The sequence below is a fragment of the Pongo abelii genome, chromosome 2, assembly GCF_028885655.2.
Source record: "Pongo abelii isolate AG06213 chromosome 2, NHGRI_mPonAbe1-v2.0_pri, whole genome shotgun sequence".
Lineage (NCBI taxonomy): Eukaryota > Metazoa > Chordata > Mammalia > Primates > Hominidae > Pongo > Pongo abelii.
Genome location: NC_085928.1, coordinates 60,513,706 through 60,536,342, shown reverse-complemented (window position 1 = coordinate 60,536,342; position 22,637 = coordinate 60,513,706).

Below are 22,637 nucleotides of genomic sequence, written 5' to 3'. Positions count from 1 at the left end.
TTATTTACAATATTTGGTCTTCCATTCCTGAGTTACTTCATGTAGAATAATGGTCTCCAACTCTATCTAGGTTGTTGCAAATGCCATTATTTCATTCCTTTTTGTAGCCTAGTAGTATTCCATTTCTTACATATATATAATGATATATATACAATGTATATGATTATATATAATGTATTATATAATATAATGTATATAATATATAATGGAATATAAATGATGTATATAATATAAATATAAATATATATATACACACACACAAACACACATACATCACATTTTCTTTATTTCCTCATTGGCTGGTGAGCATTTATGCTCATTCCATATTTTCACATTGCAAATTGTGCTGCCATAAACATACATATGTAAGTGCCTTTTTCATATAATGACTTTTTTTTCCTCTGGGTAGCTACCCAGTAGTGGGATTGCTGGATCAAACGGTAGTTCTTCTTTCAGATTAATCTCCATACTGTTTTTCATACTGATTGTATTACTTTACATTCCCACCAACAGCGTAAAAGTATTCCCTTTTTACTACATCCATGCTAACATCTATTATTTTTTGATTTTTAAATTATGGCCATTCTTACAGGAGTAAGGTGGCAATGCATTGTGGTTTTATTTTTCAGTTCCTTGATAATTAGAGATGTTGAGCATCTTTTCATGAGTTTGTTGGCCACATGTATGTCTTCTTTTGAGAATTGTCCATTCATGTCCTTTGCACACTTTTTGATAGGATTATTTGTTGTTGCTGTTTTTCTTGCTGATTTGTTTGAGTTCCTTTGATGGGATTATTATTATTATTATTTTGCTGATTTGTTTCAGTTCCTTGTAGATTCTGGATATTAGTCCTTTGTTAGGTGCATGGTTTGTGAATATTTTCTTCCATTCTGTAGGTTGTCTGTTTATTCTGCTGAGTGTTTGTTTTGCTGTGCAGAAGCTTTTTAGTTTAATTAAGTCCCATCCATTTACATTTGTTTTTGTTTCATTTGCTTTTGGTTCTTGATCATAAACTCTGTGTGTAAGCCAATGTCTAGAAGAGTTTTTCTGTTGTTATCTTCTAGAATTTGTGTGGTTTCAGGTTTTAGATTTAAGTCTTTGATTCATCTTGAGTTGATATTTGTATGAGGTGAGAGATGAGGATCCAGCTTCATTCTTCTACATGTGACTTGGAGCTAGGTTATGACAATGCAAAGGCATAAGAAATATATAATGGACTCTGGAGACTTTGGAGGAAGTGTGGGAGGCGGGTGAGGAATAAAAGACTGCACAGAGGGTGTAGTGTACACATCTTAGGTGATGGGTTCACCGAAATCTCAGAAATAACACCTAAATAATTTATCCATGTTACCAAACACCACAAATTCTTCAAGAACTATTGAAATAATAATAAATAAAAGATTATTTTGTTTATAGATGTTTAATTAAAAGTACCAGTTAAGAAAGAGCCTCTCCTTTCAAACATACCCACATTCATTGAAAAAAATACATAATAAGGTAATATTTTCCTTCTCATCTCTGTTTCCTAAGCTTAATCAAAATTAATTAGTTATTCAACAGCAAGTATATTAGGAGGCCAAACAAAGGTCAGAAACACCTTTGTTTAATTGCCACCATTGTATAATACAGAGATTTAGTTGACAGTGGCTCCAGAAAAGTTTAAAATTCTGCATTTCTATCAATGGTTTTACTTACACTGTCAATTTGCTTTTTGATCAATTTTCCTATAATTAACTACCATTTTTAACTATTATTCTTAATTATTGACTATTTTGCAGGCTTTATTTTTCTTTAATGAATTATAGTTTATTACTGTGCTTACTAAATTACACTATTTTTTCCAATTCATTTATTTCCCATATAAATATTGTAATATTTTTCTGGCATTTACTGATGACTAGCATTACTCATTTTGATTAACAAATTAATTATAATTTATTTTTACTTTTTAAAAAATCATTAACTAGTTTATCTATTTAGATTTTATGTAAGTGAATTTTTGTGTCATCATGTTACTTGCTAACTTTCAATATAATAACTTACAATCATTGCTTTGAATTTATGATTCTTGCACTAATTTTAATTGCTGTTTATGTTCATATCTAAGTTAACTCAAGTTGCTGTTAAAAAAAGTCATACAATCATTATGCTAAAATGTTGATATTATAAAAAACCTTATGTATCATTATTTATAGCTCTTAATTAGCACCTAATTAATAAACCAATTTACTTTTACCTTTTATTTCTCCCTATGACCCAATTTTTCTATAATCTGTTATAATTTATTTTTACCTTTATGCTGTGATAGATGACTGAGTAACAAAAAACAGAACACCCACATAACACATACGTATAACATAACAAATTATTGCAAGGCATAATCCTAGTGTTTTGGTAACTTTTTTAATATCTAGAATAAGAAGTTTTAGCCCATCCTGGGTGTTCCCTGCCACAACTTACAAAGAGCTATTTTTCCAATAAGTCCTACTCTCTGTAGTAGGCAGTGGTGTTTCAAGGCTATAATCTGAATGGTATGGATGCTCATTAGTAATGGGCTGCTCATCGATTTCAGTACTTTTTTTTTTTTTTTTGAGACAGAGTCTCACTCTGTTGCCCAGACTGAAGTGCAGTGGTGCGATCTCGGCTCACTGCAACCTCCGCCTCCCAGGTTCAAGCGATTCTCCTGCCTCAACCTCCCGAGTAGCTGGGATTATAGGTGCGCATCATGATGCCTGGCTAATTGTGGTATTTTTAGTAGACACGGAGATAAACTACATTGGTCAGTCTGGTCTCAAACTCCTGATCTCGTGATCTGCCCACCTCGGCCTCTCAAAATTTCATTTATTTGCTAAGGACAGAGTTAGGATGTGTGTGAGAGAAAGAAAGAAAGAGAGAATGGGCAAGAGAGAGAAAGAGAGATCTTTATTTTATTCTTTTTCTATGCAATGAGCCTGGTTCTCACTAACACAGGAAGAATTCAAAATCCTGTAACTAATTATTTGTTTTATCCACATTAAGCACATAACATCTCAGTTGAACAATACTAATGCTATTATGAGCAATATGCTTAAAATAGTTATAATATTTTTGGTTATAATATCTATTCTCTCCATAATTTAAAAATAGTTAAAATCTAGAAGAAATGGATAAATTCCTTGACACATACACTCTCCCAAGACTAAATCAGGAAGAAGTTGAATCTCTTAATAGACCAATAACAGGCTCTGAAATTGAGGCAATAATTAATAGCTTACCAACCAAAAAAAGGCCAGGACCAGATGGATTCACAGCCAAATTCTACCAGAGGTACAAGGAGGAGCTGGTACCATTCCTTCTGAAACTATTCCAATCAGTAGAAAAAGAGGGAATCCTCCCTAATTCATTTTATGAGGCCAGCATCATCCTGATACCAAAGCCTGGCAGAGACACAACCAAAAAAGAGAATTTTAGACCAATATCCTTGATGAACATTGATGCAAAAATCCTCAATAAAATACTGGCAAACCCAATGCAGCAAAACATCAAAAAGCTTATCCACCATGATCAAGTGGGCTTCATCCCTGGGATGCAAGGCTGGTTCAACATATGAAAATCAATAAACGGAATCCAGCATATAAACAGAACCAAGGAAAAAAAACCACATGATTATCTCAATAGATGCAGAAAAGGCCTTTGACAAAATTCAACAACCCTTCATGCTAAAAACTCTCAATAAATTAGGTATTGATGGGATGTATCTCAAAATAATAAGAGGTATCTATGACAAACCCACAGCCAATATCATACTGAATGGACAAAAACTGGAAGCATTCCCTTTGAAAACTGGCACAAGACAGGGATGCCCTCTCTCACCACTCCTATTCAACATAGTGTTGGAAGTTCTGGCCAGGACAATCAGGCAGGAGAAGGAAATAAAGGGCATTCCATTAGGAAAAGAGGAAGTCAAATTATCCCTGTTTGCAGATGACATGATTGTATATCTAGAAAACCCCATCTTCTCAGACCAAAATCTCCTTAAGCTGATAAGCAACTTCAGCAAAGTCTCAGGATACAAAATCAATGTACAAAAATCACAAGCATACTTATACACCAATAACAGACCAACAGAGAGCCAAATCATGAGTGGACTCCCTTTCACAATTGCTTCAAAGAGAATAAAATACCTATGAATCCAACTTACAAGGGATGTGAAGGACCTCTTCACGGAGAACTACAAACCACTGCTCAATGAAATAAAAGAGGATACAAACAAATGGAAGAACATTCCATGCTCATGGGTAGGAAGAATCAATATCATGAAAATGGCCATACTGCCCAAGGTAATTTATAGATTCAATGCCATCCCCATCAAGCTACCAATGACTTTCTTCATAGAATTGGAAAAAACTTCTTTAAAGTTCATATGGAACCAAAAAAGAGCCCGCATCGCCAAGTCAATCCTAAGCCAAAAGAACAAAGCTGGAGGCATCACGCTACCTGACTTCAAGCTATATTACAAGGCTACAGTAACCAAAACAGCATGGTACTGGTACCAAAACAGAGATATAGATCAATGGAACAGAACAGAGCCCTCAGAAATAATGCTGCATATCTACAACTATCTGATCTTTGACAAACCTGAGAAAAACAAGAAATGGGGAAAAGATTCCCTATTTAATAAATGGTGCTGGGAAAACTGGCTAGCCATATGTAGAAAGCTGAAACTGGATCCCTTCCTTACACCTTATACAAAAATTAATTCAAGATGGATGAAAGACTTACATGTTATACCTAAAACCATAAAAACCATAGAAGAAAACCTAGGCATTACCATTCAGGACATAGGCATGGGCAAGGACTTCATGTCTAAAACACCAAAAGCAATGGCAACAAAAGCCAAAACTGACAAATGGGATCTAATTAAACTAAAGAGCTTCTGCACAGCAAAAGAAACCACTGTCAGAGTGAATAGGCAACCTACAGAATGGGAGAAAATTTTTGCAACCTACTCATCTGACAAAGGGCTAATATCCAGAATCTACAATGAACTCAAACAAATTTACAAGAAAAAAACAAACAACCCCATCAAAAAGTGGGCAAAGGATATAAACAGACACTTCTCAAAAGAAGACATTTATGCAGCCAAAAAACACATGAAAAAATGCTCACCATCACTGGCCATCAGAGAAATGCAAATCAAAACCACAGTGAGATACCATCTCACACCAGTTGGAATGGTGATCATTAAAAAGTCAGGAAACAACAGGTGCTGGAGAGGATGTGGAGAAATAGGAACACTTTTACACTGTTGGTGGGACTGTAAACTAGTTCAACCATTGTGGAAGTCAGTGTGGCGATTCCTCAGGGATCTAGAACTAGAAATACCATTTGACCCAGCCATCCCATTACTAGGTATATATCCAAAGGACTATAAATCATGCTGCTATAAAGACACATGCACACGTATGTTTATTGTGGCACTATTCACAATAGCAAAGACTTGGAACCAACCCAAATGTCCAACAATGATAGACTGGATTAAGAAAATATGGCACATATACACCATGGAATACTATGCAGCCATAAAAAATAATGAGTTCATGTCCTTTCTAGGGACATGGATGAAGCTGGAAACCATCATTCTCAGCAAACTATTGCAAGGACAAAAAAACAAACATCGCATGTTCTCATTCACAGGTGGGAATTGAACAGTGAGAACACATGGACACAGGAAGAGGAACATCACAAACTGGGGACTGTTGTGGGGTGGAGGGAGGGGGTGGGATAGCATTAGGAGATACACCTAATGCTAAATGATGAGTTACTCGGTGCAGCACACCAACATGGCACATGTATACATATGTAACTAACCTGCACGTTGTGCACATGTACCCTAAAACTTAAAGTATAATAATAATAATGATAATAATAATAATAAAAAAATAAAATAGTTTTTCATACTTCATTGTCCGAACATACACTGAATACACACTATATACCACTATACACTTTTAACCTCCCTTTAGTCTTCATTTACTGATAAACATATGTTTAATGCCCACTACTTGTTCTTATGTCAATGTTTCTCTGGTCATTTTGACTTTTTGAAATTTGTTCTTAAGTATATTCTTCAGGAAGTTTTGATAAGAGCAGTGATATCTGAATTATTCTATATTTATGTTGATAGCAGTCTGTCAGTGACTTTTATACTTAAAAATATATCTCTATTTGTTGCCTCATATTTTCTTTTCTTGACTATCTGAATGCTTTTACCATTTTATTCTGACATGCCAAGCATTTTTGTTAAAATATTAAAAAAAGGAAAATGATTACTCTAAAAGTAAAAGAAAATTTGTGATGATAGTCACAATTTTTTCCTCTTAAAAGTCTCTGTTTTTCGAAATACCCAAATAATTATTCTTTTTTACAGTTTGATATAGTTACTAGGAGATTTCTTGGTGTTGGTAAGTTTTCTTCAATATTCTTAGGTATACAATGTGCTTTTTCACTGTATTTTAAAGTTTATAGTGTATAATTTTAACATGATTTTTCTCTTTCATGAAAGTTGATTTATGTGTAGCTTTTGAGTAGGTCTGCACTCTTGCTATTGCTTTTTCTTGTTTGAAATAAAACTATATTGGATCTCATTTGACTCTCTTAATATTTGTGTCTTTTTTGCATCCATTTTATCTATTTGTTATTTTCATGTCCTCTTTTTGTTGTTTGTTTGTTTGTTTGTTTTTGAGACAGAGTCTCGCTCTGTAGCCCAGGCTGGAGTGCAGTGGCGCGATCTCGGCTCACTGCAAGCTCTGCCTCCCGGGTTCACGCCATTCTCCTGCCTCAGCCTCCCGAGTAGCTGGGACTACAGGTGCCTGCCACAACGCCCGGGTAATTTTTTGTATTTTTAGTAGAGACGGGGTTTCACTGTGTTAGCCAGGATGGTCTCGATCTCCTGACCTCGTGGTCCACCTGCCTCGGCCTCCCAAAGTGCTGGGATTACAGGCGTGAGCCACCGTGCCTGGCCTATATTCATTTTCAATATATATTTTTAATTGTGAAATAATTTCAAACATGGGAAAATAACAAGTAAAATACTGTTGACATTTTTTTCCTGACATTTGGAGATAATTAATTAATGTGGTGCCTATCATCACCATATGATTTATTTTATAGTTCCTATACAAAAGGACTTTCTACAACACAATCATAGTAACCATCAAAATCAGGAAATTAACGTAGATACATTATTACCATCTGCTCCTCAGACATATTCAGTTGTTGCCAGTTATCTCTGTCTAGGCTTTCTCAGGTTTTACCTGATTTGTAAGCTAACAAGTTAACGTATCACATGTTTGTTTCAAATTCTTTGCTCTTCAGTTCCCATGGAGGTGATACGGTGTGGTTTAGGTGAATGCAACACAAACAAGGTACAATCTGTACTGCAGATTAAAAAACCTGAAACTGGCTGGGCGCAGTGGCTCATGCCTGTAATCCCAGCCCTTTGGGAGGCCGAGGCGGGTGGATCGTGAGGTCAGCAGATCGAGATCATCCTGGCTAACACGGTGAAATCCTGTCTCTACTAAAAATACAAAAATTAGCCAGGCGTGGTGGCGGGCGCCTTTAGTCCTAGCTACTTGGGAGGCTGAGGCAGGAGAATCGCTTGAAACCAGAAGGCGGAGGTTGCAGTGAGCCAACATACCGCCACTGCATTCCAGCCTGGGCAACAAGAGTGAAACTCCCATCTCAAAGAAAAAAAATAAATAAATAAAATCGTGTCTTACCAAGCCTTTGGTTATACAACCATCCTTGAAAACATATGGCAGAACAAATTCTGTCAGTACGTCTGTGAATGGATGTGCAAAAATGTAAAAGACTCATGGAAAATCGTCTTGCCTACATCCCAAAAATGTCTATTTGTCATGTCTGTTTCGTTTATTTCAGTGGGCAAGATTTTTTAAGTTATTCTGTGACTTTTGTGATCTTGACATGTTTGAAGATTACAGGTCTGTTATTTTATAAAATGTCTATCAATTTAAATGACCTTATATATTTTTTCACGCATAAACCCAATTTATGAATTTTTGGTAAAAATATCATACAAGTAGTCCTGTATTCTTTATGTGTCTTATTCAGTTTATCCCATCACTGGTAAAGCTACATTGTATCACTTTATATAAAGTGATATCTGCCAGATTTCTTCATTAAAAATCACTGCATTTCCCATTTAATAAGTGTTTAGTGGTGAGATACATTGTAAATATCTTGTTCCTTATCGAGCACTTACCATGTATTTTGTTATCTATTGGAGCTTCTTGCATTCATTATTACTTTGATAGTTAACAAATGGTGATTTAAAAATTTCACTCTGTCTTCTATATGTATGTATTGGCATTCTGGTTTAGAGTTTTTTCATTTATATATTGTTTTATTTTATTACATAGCTATGGATTCATTAATTTCTATTTCATTTAATGAATTGCAATCCATGTTTATCATTTTGCATTTTAATTATCAAAATTTCCAATTTTAATTTGATAATTAAAACTGTCACTGGGAACTACCTCAAGCTAGTTTCAGTGTCTTTTGACATTTTTATACTTCTGGGATTTATACTGTAGAAGGGATTTAAAAAATAAGATCTGGGCACTAGGTGGGCTATTTTTATTGTTACTATTCACAGGATGGTCACAGTAGACATATGTAGAAATATCACTAGCATTCTTATACATCAACAACAGTCAAGCTGAGAGGCAAACCAGAAAGGCAATCTCATTTACAATTGTCACAAAAAGAATAAAATGCCTAGGAATACAGCTAACCAAGGAGGTGAAAGATCTCTACAATGAAAATTACAAAACCCTGTATAAAGAAATCAGAGAAGACACAAGCAAATGGAAAAAATATCTCATGCTCATGGAAAGAAGGGTCAGTATCATTAAAATGGCCATACTGCTCAAAGCAATTTTACAGCTTCAGTGCTATTCCTATCTAACTACCAATGACGTACTTCACAGAACTAAAATAAATAAATAAATAAATAAAAATTCATACAGAACATAAAAAGAGCCCGAATTTGCAATCGTAAGCACAAAGAACAAAGCTGGAGGCATCACATTACCCAACTTCAAACTATACTGCAGGGCTACAGTAACCAAAACAGCATGGTCCCGGTACAAAAACAAGCACATAGAACAATGGAACAAAATAGAGAGCCCATAAATAAGATCACAAACCTACAACCACCTGATCTTCTACAATGCTTACAGAAAGAAGCAATGGGTAAAAGACTTCCTATTCAATAAATGGTGTTGGGATAACTGGCTAGCCATATGCAGAAGACCGAAGCTGGATCTTTTCTTATACCATATACAGAAATCAACGCAAGAAGGATTAAAGACCTAAATGTAAAATGCAAAACTATAAAATCTCTGGAAGACCACCTAGTCAATACCATCTGAAACATGGGAATGGGCAAAAGTTTCATGACAAAGACAGTTAAAGCAATCACAATGAAAGTAAAAATTGACAAATGAGATCTAATTAAACTTAAGAGCTTCTTCACAGCAAAAAAAGCTATCAGCAGAGTGACCAGACAGCCTACAGAATGGAAGAAAAAATTTGCAAACTATGCATCTGACAAAGGTCTAATATCCAGCATCTATAAGGAACTTAAAGAAATGTACAAGAGAAAAAGAACCCATTAAAAAGTGGGCAAAGGACATGAACACTTTTCAAAAGAAGACATACATGTGGCCAAGAAGCATATGAACAAAATGCTCAATATCACTGATCATTGGAGAAATACAAATCAAAACTACAATGAGATACCATCTCACACCAGTTGGAATGGCTATTACTAAAAAGTCAAAAAAAAAACAAACAGATGATGGTGAGGTTACTGACAAAAGGGAACACTTATACCCTGATGGTGGGAGTGTAAATTAGTTTAACCATTCTGGAAAGCAGTATAGCAATTCCTCAAAGAGCTATAAGCGGAACTACCATTCAACGCAGCAATCCATTACTGGGTATGTACCCAGAGGAACATAAATCTTTCTACCATAAACAAACTTACAGGCGAATGTTCACTGAAGCACTATTCATAGCAGAAAAGACATGGAATCAACATAAATGCCCATCAATGACAGATTGCATAAAGAAAATATGGCACATGTATACATATGTAACTTACCTGCACGTTGTGCACAGGTACCATAGAGTCTAAAGTATAATAATAATAATAATAAAGGAAAAAAAAGGCAGAACCCAATAATAAATGAGCTAAGAAATAAAAAAAAAAAGAAAATATGGTCCATATACATGATGGGATAATATGCAGTCATACAAAATGAATGAGATCATGTGTTTTGTGAGAACATGGATGGAGCTGGAGGCTATTATCCTCAGCAAACTAATGCTGGAATAGAAAACCAAATATGGCATGTTCTCACTTATAAGTGGGAGGTGAATAATGAGAACTTATGAACACAAAGAAGGAAACAACAGACATTGGGGTCTTGTTGAGGGTGGAGGGGGGAGGAGGGAGAGGAGCAGAAAAGTTAACTGTTGGTTACTGGGCTTAATTCCTGGGTGATGAAATAATCTGTACAACAAACCCCATGACATGAGTTTACCTATGTAACAAACCTAAACATATATCTCTGAACCTAAAATAAAAGTTAAGAAAAAAAAAGGCTATACTGCCCAAAGCAATTTATAGATTCAATGTCATCCCTATTAAACTACCAATGCCACATTTTGTCACAGAATTAGAAAGTAAAACTTTCTAAAATTCATATGAAAATGTTCTAAATTCATATGGAAACAAAAAAAATCCTGAATATCCAATGCCATGCTTAGCAAAAAGAACAGAGCTGGAGCATTCCCCAACTTAAAACCATACTACAAGTTTACAGTAACCAAAACAACATGGTACTGGTACATAAACAGAGACATAGATGAATGAAACAAAATAGAGAATCCAAATAATAATACCACACACCTACCACCGTTTGATCTTTGTTAAAGTCAACAAAAACAAGCAATGAGGAAAAGACATCTTATTCAATAAATGGTGCTGGGAAAACTGGCTAGCCACATGCAGAAGACTGAAACTGGATGTCTTCCTTACACCATATACAAAAAAATGACTCAGAATGGACTAAAGACTTAAATGTAAAACCCAAAACTATAAAAATTCTGGAATATAAATTAGGAAACACCACTCTAGCCACAGCTTCTGGCAAAGATTTCATGAAGAAGTTGCCAAAAGCAATTGCAACAAAAGCAAATATTGACATATGGGATCTTATCAAACTAAAGAGTTTCTGTAAAGTAAAAGAAACTATGAACAGAGTAAATAGAGGACTTACAGAATGAGAGAAAATATTTGCAAACTAAGCATTTGACAAAATTATAATATCCAGAATCTATAAGGAATGAATTAAGAAGCAGAAGATGACCCCATTAAAAAGTAGGCAAAAGACACGAACAGACAACTTTTCAAAAGACATACATGCAGCCAGCAAGCATATGAGAAAATGTTTTATATCACAGGTCATTAGAGAAATGCAAATCAAAACCACAGTGAGATACTATTTCACACCAGGCAGAATGGCTATTATTAAAAAGTCAAAAAAAAAAAAAAACCAGATACTGGCAAGGTTGTGGAGAAAGGAGAAAGTTTATACATTGTTGGTGGGAATATAAATTAACTCAATCATTGTGAAAGCAGTGTGGTGATTTTTCAAAGAACTTAAAACAGAATTACCATTTGACCCAGAAATCCCATTACTGGGTATATACTCAAAGGAATATAAATCCTTCTGCCATAAAGACACATGCACATGTATGTTCATTGCAGAAATATTCACAACAACGAAGACATGGACTCAATCTAAATCCCCATCAATTGTAGACTGGATAAAGAAAACGTAGTAGATATGTACCATGGAATACTATGCAGCCTTAGAAAGAATGAGATCATGTTCTTTGCAGCAACGTGAATGGAGCTGGAGGTCATTATCCTAAGTGAACTAACACATGAACAGAAAACCAAAAACAGTACATTCTCACTTATAAGTGGGAGCTAAACATTCAGAACACATGGACACAAAGCAGGGAACAACAGACACTGGGGACCACTTGAGAGTGGAAGGTGGGAGGAAAGAGCATTGGGTACTGGGCTTGTTAGTTCGTGATGAAATAATATGGACATCCAAACGCCCATGACACACAATTTACCTTTATAACAAACCTGCGTATGTTCCTGCGAACATCAAATATGAGTTAAATAAAATTAAACATTAAAATTAAAAATATTTTGTAGTGTAATAGAGAATCCTTCCCAACCAGTAGTTTTGCAAATGTTGCCTGTAAACATTCAGGTCTCCTGTCTCATTACATTTATATACTTTCTTGTGTCATGTGGGGAAATTAAAAGATATGTCATTTATAAATAGTGTTTGTCCATTGTTTGACTAATATACAATAAAGATGTATGAATAGAGAAAATCTACATACATTTACAAAAAGCATTATGTTGCACATAAAATTTTGGAACCTGCTTATGAATGTTTTTCATGTCAAAATGTAATTTTAATGAACAGATATGATAACCTGGAATTAATTTTAGGTATAATGTCCACTAAGCTCCTTTCTTTATTGTTTTGTAGGAGTTTAAAATTTCACATAAACTAGATGGTAACAAGCTGTATGGTACATGTTTAAAGATAAATAAATATAAATATATGCACCAGAATGGAATATATTATTATGATGTCTTTTACATAGGTTGAGAGTAGAAACTCTTTCCTGAAAAATTGATTTTGTTTGTGACTTTCAATAAACTTTATTTTAGAGGGTATATGAATGGGTCCGATAAAAAATAATTCTGTTATCTACAAAGCTTAGAGTAGTTGTTGTTGGCTTACACAAATTTTATGTGCTTTCTAACATACTCTTAGTTTTAAGTTCCCCTATTCAAGCAGGCATGTTACAAAGTCTAGTGGGTAAACTCATGTTCTATTACATGTACACAGATTATAATTAAGTTTCCTCAAAGCAATCAGAAGTCTATCCATGAATAGAGCTCAGTAAATATTCAGTAAATATTAATATAAAAGCCAATATTCTTGGTGCCAACGACATAACAGTTACCCAAACAGAATAAAATTGCTGTCCACATAGTGTTTATATTATTTTTGTAATAAAATATGTAAATTTTTGTGTGCTAGAAGGTGGTAAATATTTTAGAGACTCATTTAGAAGGTAAAGTTTGAAAGTCGAGGTTGTTATAATTTTAAGTAGAACAGATAGAAAAGACTTAACTGAGAAGGTGACTTTGGAGCACAGATTTAAAGAAGGTGAACAGTTAAGTCATGAAACTATTTTGAGGAATGAGTATCTGTGATCAGTAGGGGCCAAAGCTCATGAGCATGTTTAGCACGCTCAAGGAGCAGGAAAGAAGGCAATGGGAGATAAGTGTAATTCAAAGGCAGGAGAACAGATGAGGTCACAGAGAAAATTGTGGGGAGTGAGGGAGGTGGCACTTCATAAAGGGTCATCCAGTGTATTGTAAAGCTTAGATCTTACTCTGAGTAAGGTGACAAATCACTCAAAGGTTTAGAGTGAAAAGTTGATATGATCTGTTTTTAATTTTAAAAAGATCATTTCCCCTGTTGTTTTGATCATATAATTGAAGAAAAGGTGTGAGGGGCCAGGACTGTAATTATGGAGTCCAATGAACTAGATAGAGGGATAATCCAGGCAAGAGATAATGATGGCTTGGAGTGTGGTGGTCCCAATAAAGGTTATAAGAAGGATCCAGGTTCTTCATATATTTTGAAGGTAGAACCGTCAAAGTTTGTTGTTGGACTGGATGTAGTGGTCAGCTAAATTAATGTCGTGGGTGTTTAATATATGCAGTTGCATACAGCTCCACATTAATAAGGATCCTATACTTGATTTAGTGCTTTGTTTTTGCATCTTTAAATTTATGATAATTTTAACTTCTGACTTGTATATTCAATTTATTTGATGGAACAAGGGATCATGTCCATGATCAGAGGAGATAAGCACAATATGCCTGCCTACCTTCATTCCTTTCTACGTCATTCACAGAAAGTTGTCAAGATTAGCCATAAACACATAATTCCTGTAGTTGTACTATGTGTGGGAGTTCAATGATACTCAGAGACCCTGGCTTCCATATCACACTACCCTTGTACTCTCTTTGAGTCTTGCTGAATTCCAAAAAATAATGGGTCCACTGGAATGTGGGCTTGTATTCCATATTGACATGTCAATAATTGAGTAAATGAGGATACTGAAAGCCCTGTGAGGTTATGCTTTCCTTTCCAATAAAAACTTGCTTTGAATGCAGACGCAGTGGTGTTCTAAGAAACAAAACTAACAAGGAATTCTATTATATCCCTTCTTACCCATGTCACTTTCCTCTATTAGCCAACTATGTATGCTGATAATCATGAGATAGGAAGAATGGGAAAGATGGGACATCCACATTTCCTCTCCATTTAGTCCTTCCTTACTCCTCAGTGAACTGAAGACAGAATTAGTAAAATATGTTGTAGAGCAAGAAGTAATTTTAAAAAGTTGTTTTGTGTAGTGTTTCCTCTATTCTAATAAAAACAAACAACAATAACAAAATAAATAGCATGAGATTATTATGATGGGTGTAATCCTGGAGGAAAGTAAAATTTTGGAGATTCAGTGGAAAAAATGTGCTTATGTGATGGTTTTTGTTGGTCAAAAATAAATATAATCTACTCCACAAAGTGGTAGATTTAGCCTTTGAAAGGAGAATAAATATGATAAGAATTCAAAATTACATAAAAATGGGATTACAAGATAAAAAAATAATAAACTTTATTTCACAACATAACCTCCATCAAGGTCAGCACACTTTTGTAAGCAGTGATATGAATATTGTTCATATCAAAATCATATGATTCATATCAGGTAACATGAGTAAGGAAGGATATATTAGAGTTCCTTGTTTTGTTTCTTAAAACACCACTGCTTCTGCAGCCATTTAGTCCATCCCTAAAGAACTGAGGGTCCTGGGAACTTAACCATGCCAATGCAGTCTTTTTTACATTATTAACATTAAAAAAAGATACCTTTAATTTTTTTAAGACTATGAAACAAAAAGAAGTTAAAAGAAACCAAATCATGACTATAAGATAGACAGATGCATGTTGATTTCCCATAAAAATTCTCACAAAATTGTGCTTGTTTGATGAGAGGAATGAGCAGGAACATTGTCATGATGGAGAAGCAGTCTCCAGTCAAGGTTTCCAGGACATTTTTCTGATAAAGCTTTGGACAACTTACTCAAAACACACTCTAGTAAAGAAGATATTATCATTCTTATGGCCATCCAGAAAATCAACAATCAAAATGCCTTAAGCATCCTAAAAAAACTTTTGCCATGACTTATGCCTTTGGCAGATCTGCTTTTGCTTTGACTGAAACACTTCCACCTCCTGGTAGCCATTGCTTTGATTGTGTTTTGTCTTCAGGAACGTACTGGTAAAGCCATGTTTCATCTCTTGTTACAGTTCTTTAGAGAAACGCTTCAGGATCTTGATCCAATTTTTAAAATTTTCCCCTGATAGTTCTTATTGTGTCTGCAGCTCATGTGGCATAAGAGTTTTGGCATCTATCAAGTGGAAAATTTGCTCAGCTTTAATTTTTCAGTCAGAATTATGTAAACTGAATTGAGATGTCTATGATGTTGGCTATTTTCTCTGCTGCTAATAGTTGGTCCTTTTCAATTAGGAAATGAACACGATTAATTTTTTTTTATCTCACAAATTGATGTGAATGGTCTGCTGCCACAGGCTTCAACTTCAATATTCTTTGTCCCGTCTTAAAATGAGCCTTTCATTTGTAAACTAATGATTTCTTTAAGGTATTGTCCCCTGAAACATTTTATAAGACATCATTGATTTCACCACTTTTCCACCCAAGCTTCATCATAAATTTGATGTTTGTTCTTGCTTCAATTTTAGCAGAATTCATATTGCTCTGATAGGAGGTCTATTCAAACTGATATCTTACCCTTCTTAATGCCTCAACCTATACCCTATTCAGACATGTTATAATAACTTAGTATGAGTTTACCTTGGTGTAAAACATTTAGAATCCTTGCATTGCTTTTTCCTAATACACATTTTCCATGAGCTTTTTGAAGCCCTCTCGTTGTTCATCACTAGCAATGGGAAAGCAAAGATACATGTATGGATCTTGGTAGATATGCTCACACGAAAATAGTCTGTAGAAGTTATCTTCTGATTAATTATTTTCTCAGTTAAAAAGTTAGCAAGTTCAATTTTCACAAATGGGAATGAGAGAAAGGAGAGGAATGGGAAAGAGAGGAATAGGAAGATTTCAGTCTTATGGTCACCTTATCAGAAAAGTCTTTTCTGAGTCCTTAGAATATTTTTACAATATTAGCACCATCTTCATCTTGTTATAACTTTAAAATTTATTTGTATGTTTCATTTTACAAATGATTCAGGTCTGTTTCTCCTAGTAGGTTGTAAGCCTTGTGAGTGTAGACATCGTGACATCTTACCAATTGCTGTGCCTAGCACAGTGTTTTGAACATATTAGACAATAAATACACAACTACTGAATCAAAGAATTTGTGAGATGTGTGTTTCTGTTTGAAATCTTAATTTTTAAGCCACTTTATTGAGGAGTGTAAGAGCTGTACATATTAAATTTATACAACTTGATGAGTTTGGAGATAATTATACACCCAACAAATCATCACCATAATCAACGTCATAAGCATGTCCATCACTTCCATAAGTTTCCTTCTGCTCTCTTTATTATTATTGTTATAATTATTATTTTTATGGTAAGTACACAAGATCTAAAAACTGTTTCAATGTGTAAGTAAAATAGTAAATGAATTATGAGATAATTGACTTAAGCTTTGAAATTCATACTTGTTAGAATGTCCAATTCTTTCCACAGAATTTTGTAAAGTTTATGCATTCGTATAATCATGTTAAGATTTTTGTTTCTCAGAAAATGAACAGCAATTCTGAGGTCTGAAATCCCAGAAATGTTTTATTTCTTTCACTTTATTCTAACACAGACTAATCATTAACTTAGTGGCCACATTCCCATTTAGAATTTTCTGGTAGGTCATTTATCTTGTAAGGTATAGCCTCCTGACTAATTGTTGACCTAATATCTCACCCCCTTTTTTGACTGGTCTGTTAGAATCCAGCTTCAAATTCCAAACCTTGGTTGTCTCTATTTTCTTGTAATATTTTCTCAAGAGTTTTTGCAAACACAAACATCCTGTTTTACACACCTACTAAATGTTGTAACATTTAGAGTCTGTAGGTGAGGTTTATCTATTTGTTTCATCGTATTGTATGTCATATCAATATCAAACAATATCAAACAATATCAGTTTCTCATATTCCCCTTTATCTTTAAAAAAAACTTAAGTTTCTTTTGTAACAATATGTACATATTTAATGAATACAACTTGATGAGTTGGGAAATAAGAATATATCCATGAAACTATTGCCAAAATTTATGCCAGAAAATTTTGTATCTCCAAAGAATTTCTCCTACCCTCTTTATTTTTGGTGATAACAATATGTAATATATGATTTATTTTCTTTACAAAGTTTAAAAATGTATAATACAAATGTTTAAACCATATTCACATTGTTGTACATTAATTCTCCAGGCATTATTCATCTTATATAACTGAAATTGTGTATCCCTGGGCCAACATTTCCACATTTTGACATTTCTCCTTCCCCCCAAGACCCACAACCACCATTCCATTCTCAGCGCCTGTGAGTTGGACTATTTTATATTCCACATATAAGTCAGATAATACATTATTTGTCTTGCTGTGTCTGGCTTATTTCACTTAGTATGATGTCTAAGCAGGTTTATTCATGTTGCAAATGTCAGGATTTCCTTTTTTTTCTTTATCCATTCTTTGACAAACATTTTGTTTATTTGTGTATTTTAGTTATTCTGACTAATGCTGCACTAAATGTGGGATCTGAGATCGCGATTTCATTTCCTTTGCATATGTACCAAGTATTGACATTGCTGTTTCATTTAGTAGCTATATTTTCAATTTTTTTGAGGAATCCCCATACTTCTTTCTATAATGGCTGCACCAGTTTACATACCAACCAATGGTGCACAGATAAAATATTTGCAAACCAAATATCTGATAAGGAGTTAGTATTCAAAATAGCCTACAACTCAATAACAAAAAAGTAATCCAATTTAAATATGGGCAAAGAAACTGAATAGACATTTGTTTAAAGAAGACATATAAATGGCCAGCAGGTATATGAAAAGGTGTTCGACGTCACTAACAATCAATGAAATGCAAACCAAAATCACAATGAGTTATCTATCGTCTCATACATGTGAGAATGGCTATTATCAAAATGATACAGAAAAATCAATATTAAGTCTTCCAATCCATGAACACAACATGTTTTTCCATCTATTTCTGTCTACACTAATTTGTCAATGTTTAATAGTTTTCAGTATACAGATTTTTCACCTCTTCAGTTTAGTTTATTTCTAAGGATTTTTTATCTTTTTGGCGGTATTGTAAATGTTTCCTTAATTTCATTTTTAGGTAATTAATTTCTAGTGTATAGAAATGCAATTGCCTTTTTGTATACTGAGTTTGCATTCTGCAGCATGTCTGCATTCATTTACCAGTTATAACAGTTCTTTTGTGAAGTCTTTGGAGTTTTCTACCTGATCATAAGATTGTGCAGTCTGCAAACATAGATAATTTTCCTTCTTCCTTTTCTATTTGAATGACTTTTATTTCTTTCCCTTGCTTGATCCTTTGGACAGAATTTCTATTACCATGGTGAATAGAAATGGCAAGTGGACATGTTTGCCTTGCTCCAGATCTTACAGAAAACACTTTCAGTTTTTTTTTTTTTTTTAACCATTGAATATTACGTTAGCAGAAGCATTACAAGATATACCTATTTTGTTGAGAGTTTTTATCATGAAAGGATGTAGAATTTGTCAATTGGTTTTTCTGCATCTATTTAAATGATCATGTGATTTTCATCTTTTATTCTGCTCATGTGGTGTATCTCATTGATTGATTTGCATGTGTTGAATCATCCTTGCATCCCACTTTATCATGGTGTGTGATGGCATTAATACCTTGTTGAATGTGGTTGCTAGTACTTTATTGAATATTTTGGCATCAATGTTCTTCAAGGATATTTGACTATAGATTTTTTTTTTCTTCTCCTTCTCCTTCTCCTCCTCCTTCCTCCTCTTCTTCTTCTTTTTTTTTTTTTTTTTGAGGTGGAATTTCACTCTTGCTGCCCAGGCTGGAGTACGATGGCACGATTTCAGCTCATCGCAACCTCCACCTACCAGGTTCAGGTGATTCTCCTTTCTCAGCCTCCCGAGTAGCTGGGATTACAGGCATGTGCCACCAAACCTGGCTAATTTGTATTTTCAGTAGAGATGGGGTCTCTCCATCTTGGCCAGGCTGTTCTCAAACTCCCGACCTCAGATGATCTGCCTGCCTCGGCCTCCCAAAGTACTGGAATTACAGGCATGAGCCACTGTGCCCGGCACTATAGATTCATTTTCTTGTAGTATCTTTGTCTGGCTTTGTATCAGGGGGATGCTAGCCTCATTAAAGCAGGTTAGAAAGAGTCCCTCTTCTATTTCGGGAAAAGTTTAAGAAGGGCTGGTATTAATTCTTCTCTAAATGTTTGAGAGAATTAATCCATGAAATCATCTGGCCCTGGATTCTTCTTTGTTTAGAACTTTTAAATCTCTGATTAAATTTCCTCATTTTGTATTGGTCTGTTCAGGCTTCCCAAGTGAGTCTTGGTATGTTGTATGCTTTCAGAAATTTATTCACTTCTTCCCAGTTGTTCAATATTTTGGTGTGTAGTTTTTGGTAATATCCTTTATAATTTGTTTGTGTGTCTATTATCTATTTGTCATATTTTTTATAATCTGTTGTTTATGATCTGTTTGTAAGATATCTCTTCCGTTTATTATTTTATTTATTTTTGTCTTCTGTTTTTTTTTCTTCTTTTAGTTTAGCTAAGTGTTTGCCAGTTTTGTTTATCTTAGAAACAAACTCTTAATTTCATTGATTTTTCCCCTATTTTTAGATTTATTTATTTAATTATTGTTACTCTAATCTTTATTTCCTTTCTTTCTTCTAGTTCTGGGATCAGATTGTGCTTCCTTTCCTAATTTCTGGAAGTGCAATATTAGGTTTTGTATTTGTGTTATTTCTTTTTTTAATGTAGGCGTTTATCAGTATAAATATTCCTCTTAGTACTTTATTTGCTAATTTCTATCAATTTTGGTATATTTATTTTCACACTTCAAGATGTTATCTAATTTTTCTATTGATTTCCTCTTTGATCTATTGGTTGCTGAAAGGTGCCTTGTTGGATCTCCATGTTTATAATATTTTACATTTGTCTTTTGTTATTGATTTCTAATTTCATTCCATTGTGGTTGGAAAAGAAACTTCACCTTGTTGTAATTATTCTTATATTTATCAAGCTTTTTGTGCAACTTATCATATGATCTGTTAGTCGGAAGGTTCTATGTGCAGTTAAGAACAATATGTATTCTGTTACTGTTGGGTAGAATGTTCTGTATGTTTCTTAGGCCCATTTTATTTATAATATTTTTCTAGTTCACTATTTCCCTACTGATTTTCTGTCTGGAATATGTGTCCATTGTTGTAAATGTAGTATTGAAGTCTCCTACTATCACCATATTGCTATCTACTTCCCTTCTCAGATCTTGCTTTACATATTAAAGTACACTAATGTTGGAGATACATATATATATGAATTTTTCATTTTGTTTATGTATTGTCCTTCAGGCATTGTTTAGTTATCTGTGTTCTTCTGTAGCTCACTAAGCTTCTTTAAGATTATATATATATATAAAATATATATATATATATAATGTTGGATATATATATATATATATAAAAAATGTTGGTTATATGTATATATCCATATATATATATCCAACATTATGTAAAGTGAGAATTTTCTTATGTAAAGCAATAATTATAAATAATGTAAAACAATAGTTATATGTAATTGTAGGTATGTACATACTTATATGTATGTACATTTGACAATTTAATTATAATGTGGGTTGGTATAGATCTTTTTAGACTCAACCTATTAGAGTCCTTTGGGGCTTCATTCATATGTATGTATGTACATACATATATGTAAAGTAATATACATAAATCAATAATTATAAACAAATATATATTATATTGTATATTGTAGCTTCCTTTCAAATTGATTTTTTAAAATCATTATATAATGATCTGTGTCTCTGGAGACAGTTTTTGATGTGAGGTATATTTTATCTGATATAAGTATGGTCATTTCTGTCTTTTTTGGTGACCATTCTCTTGGAATATATTTTTATATCTTGTCTCTTTCAGCCTATATATGTATTTAAATCCAAAGGAATATGTTGCAGGCAAAGACAAATTATTTTATATTTTAAAAAATCTATTTGGGCACTCTATATATTTGATTGGTGAGTTTAATCCATCAACATTTAATTATTGATAGCTAAGGACTTATTATTATGTTTTATAGTTTTTTAGTTCCTGCTTTCCTCTCTTGCTATCTCCCCTTTTGATTTGATAATTTTTGTGGCAATATATTTTGATTCTTTTTCTCTTTTTTCGGTATCCACTTTTAGTTTTTTTCATTGTGGTTACTATGAGGCTTACATAAAATTTCTTATAGCTCTAAAGGTCTATTTTGACCTGATAACCAGTTAACTTCAATTGCCTACAAAAGTCTATATTTTTCCTCTCTCCACACACTTTGTGTTTCTGATGTCAGATTTACTTCTTTTTGTATTGTATCCATTAACTAATTTATGAAAGTTATAACTATCCCTTGTATATTTGTCTTTTAAATTTTACACTACATTTAAAAGTGACTTACACAGCACCACTGCAGTACTACATTATTCTGTATTTATTTATATATTTACTTTTGCCACTGAGATTTATACTTTTATATGCTTTTGTGTTACTGTTTAACGTTTCTCTTATTTGAACATGAAAAACTCCCTTTAGCACTCTTGTAAAGTAGGTCTAATTTTTGCTTGTTTGGGGGAAATTTTTATCTCCTTTATTTTTAAAGGACTGTTCTTTAGAATATAATATTCTTATTTGGCAGGTTTTTCTTTTCTTTCAATACTTTGCATCTGTCATCCCATGCTCTCCTGGCCTGCAAGATTTATGTTGAGAAATCAGCTGACAGTAGCACAGCTGTTCCCTAGAAAGAAAGAGCCACTTTCCACCAGCTGCTTTCGAAATTCCCTCTTTGTATTTGACTTTTGACAATTTAATTATAATGTGCCTTGGTATAGACCTTTTTAGGCTCAACCTATTCGGGTCCTTTGGGGCTTCATGATTCTCAAAGTCTATTTTCCTCCCCAGATTTGGGAAGTATTTGGCAATCATTTCTCCAAGTAAACATTCTATCTTTTTTTTTTTTTGATCCTACTGTGACTCTCATAATGTTTATTTGCTTCACTTAATGATATCCCAGATGTCTCAGAGCCCACTTCAT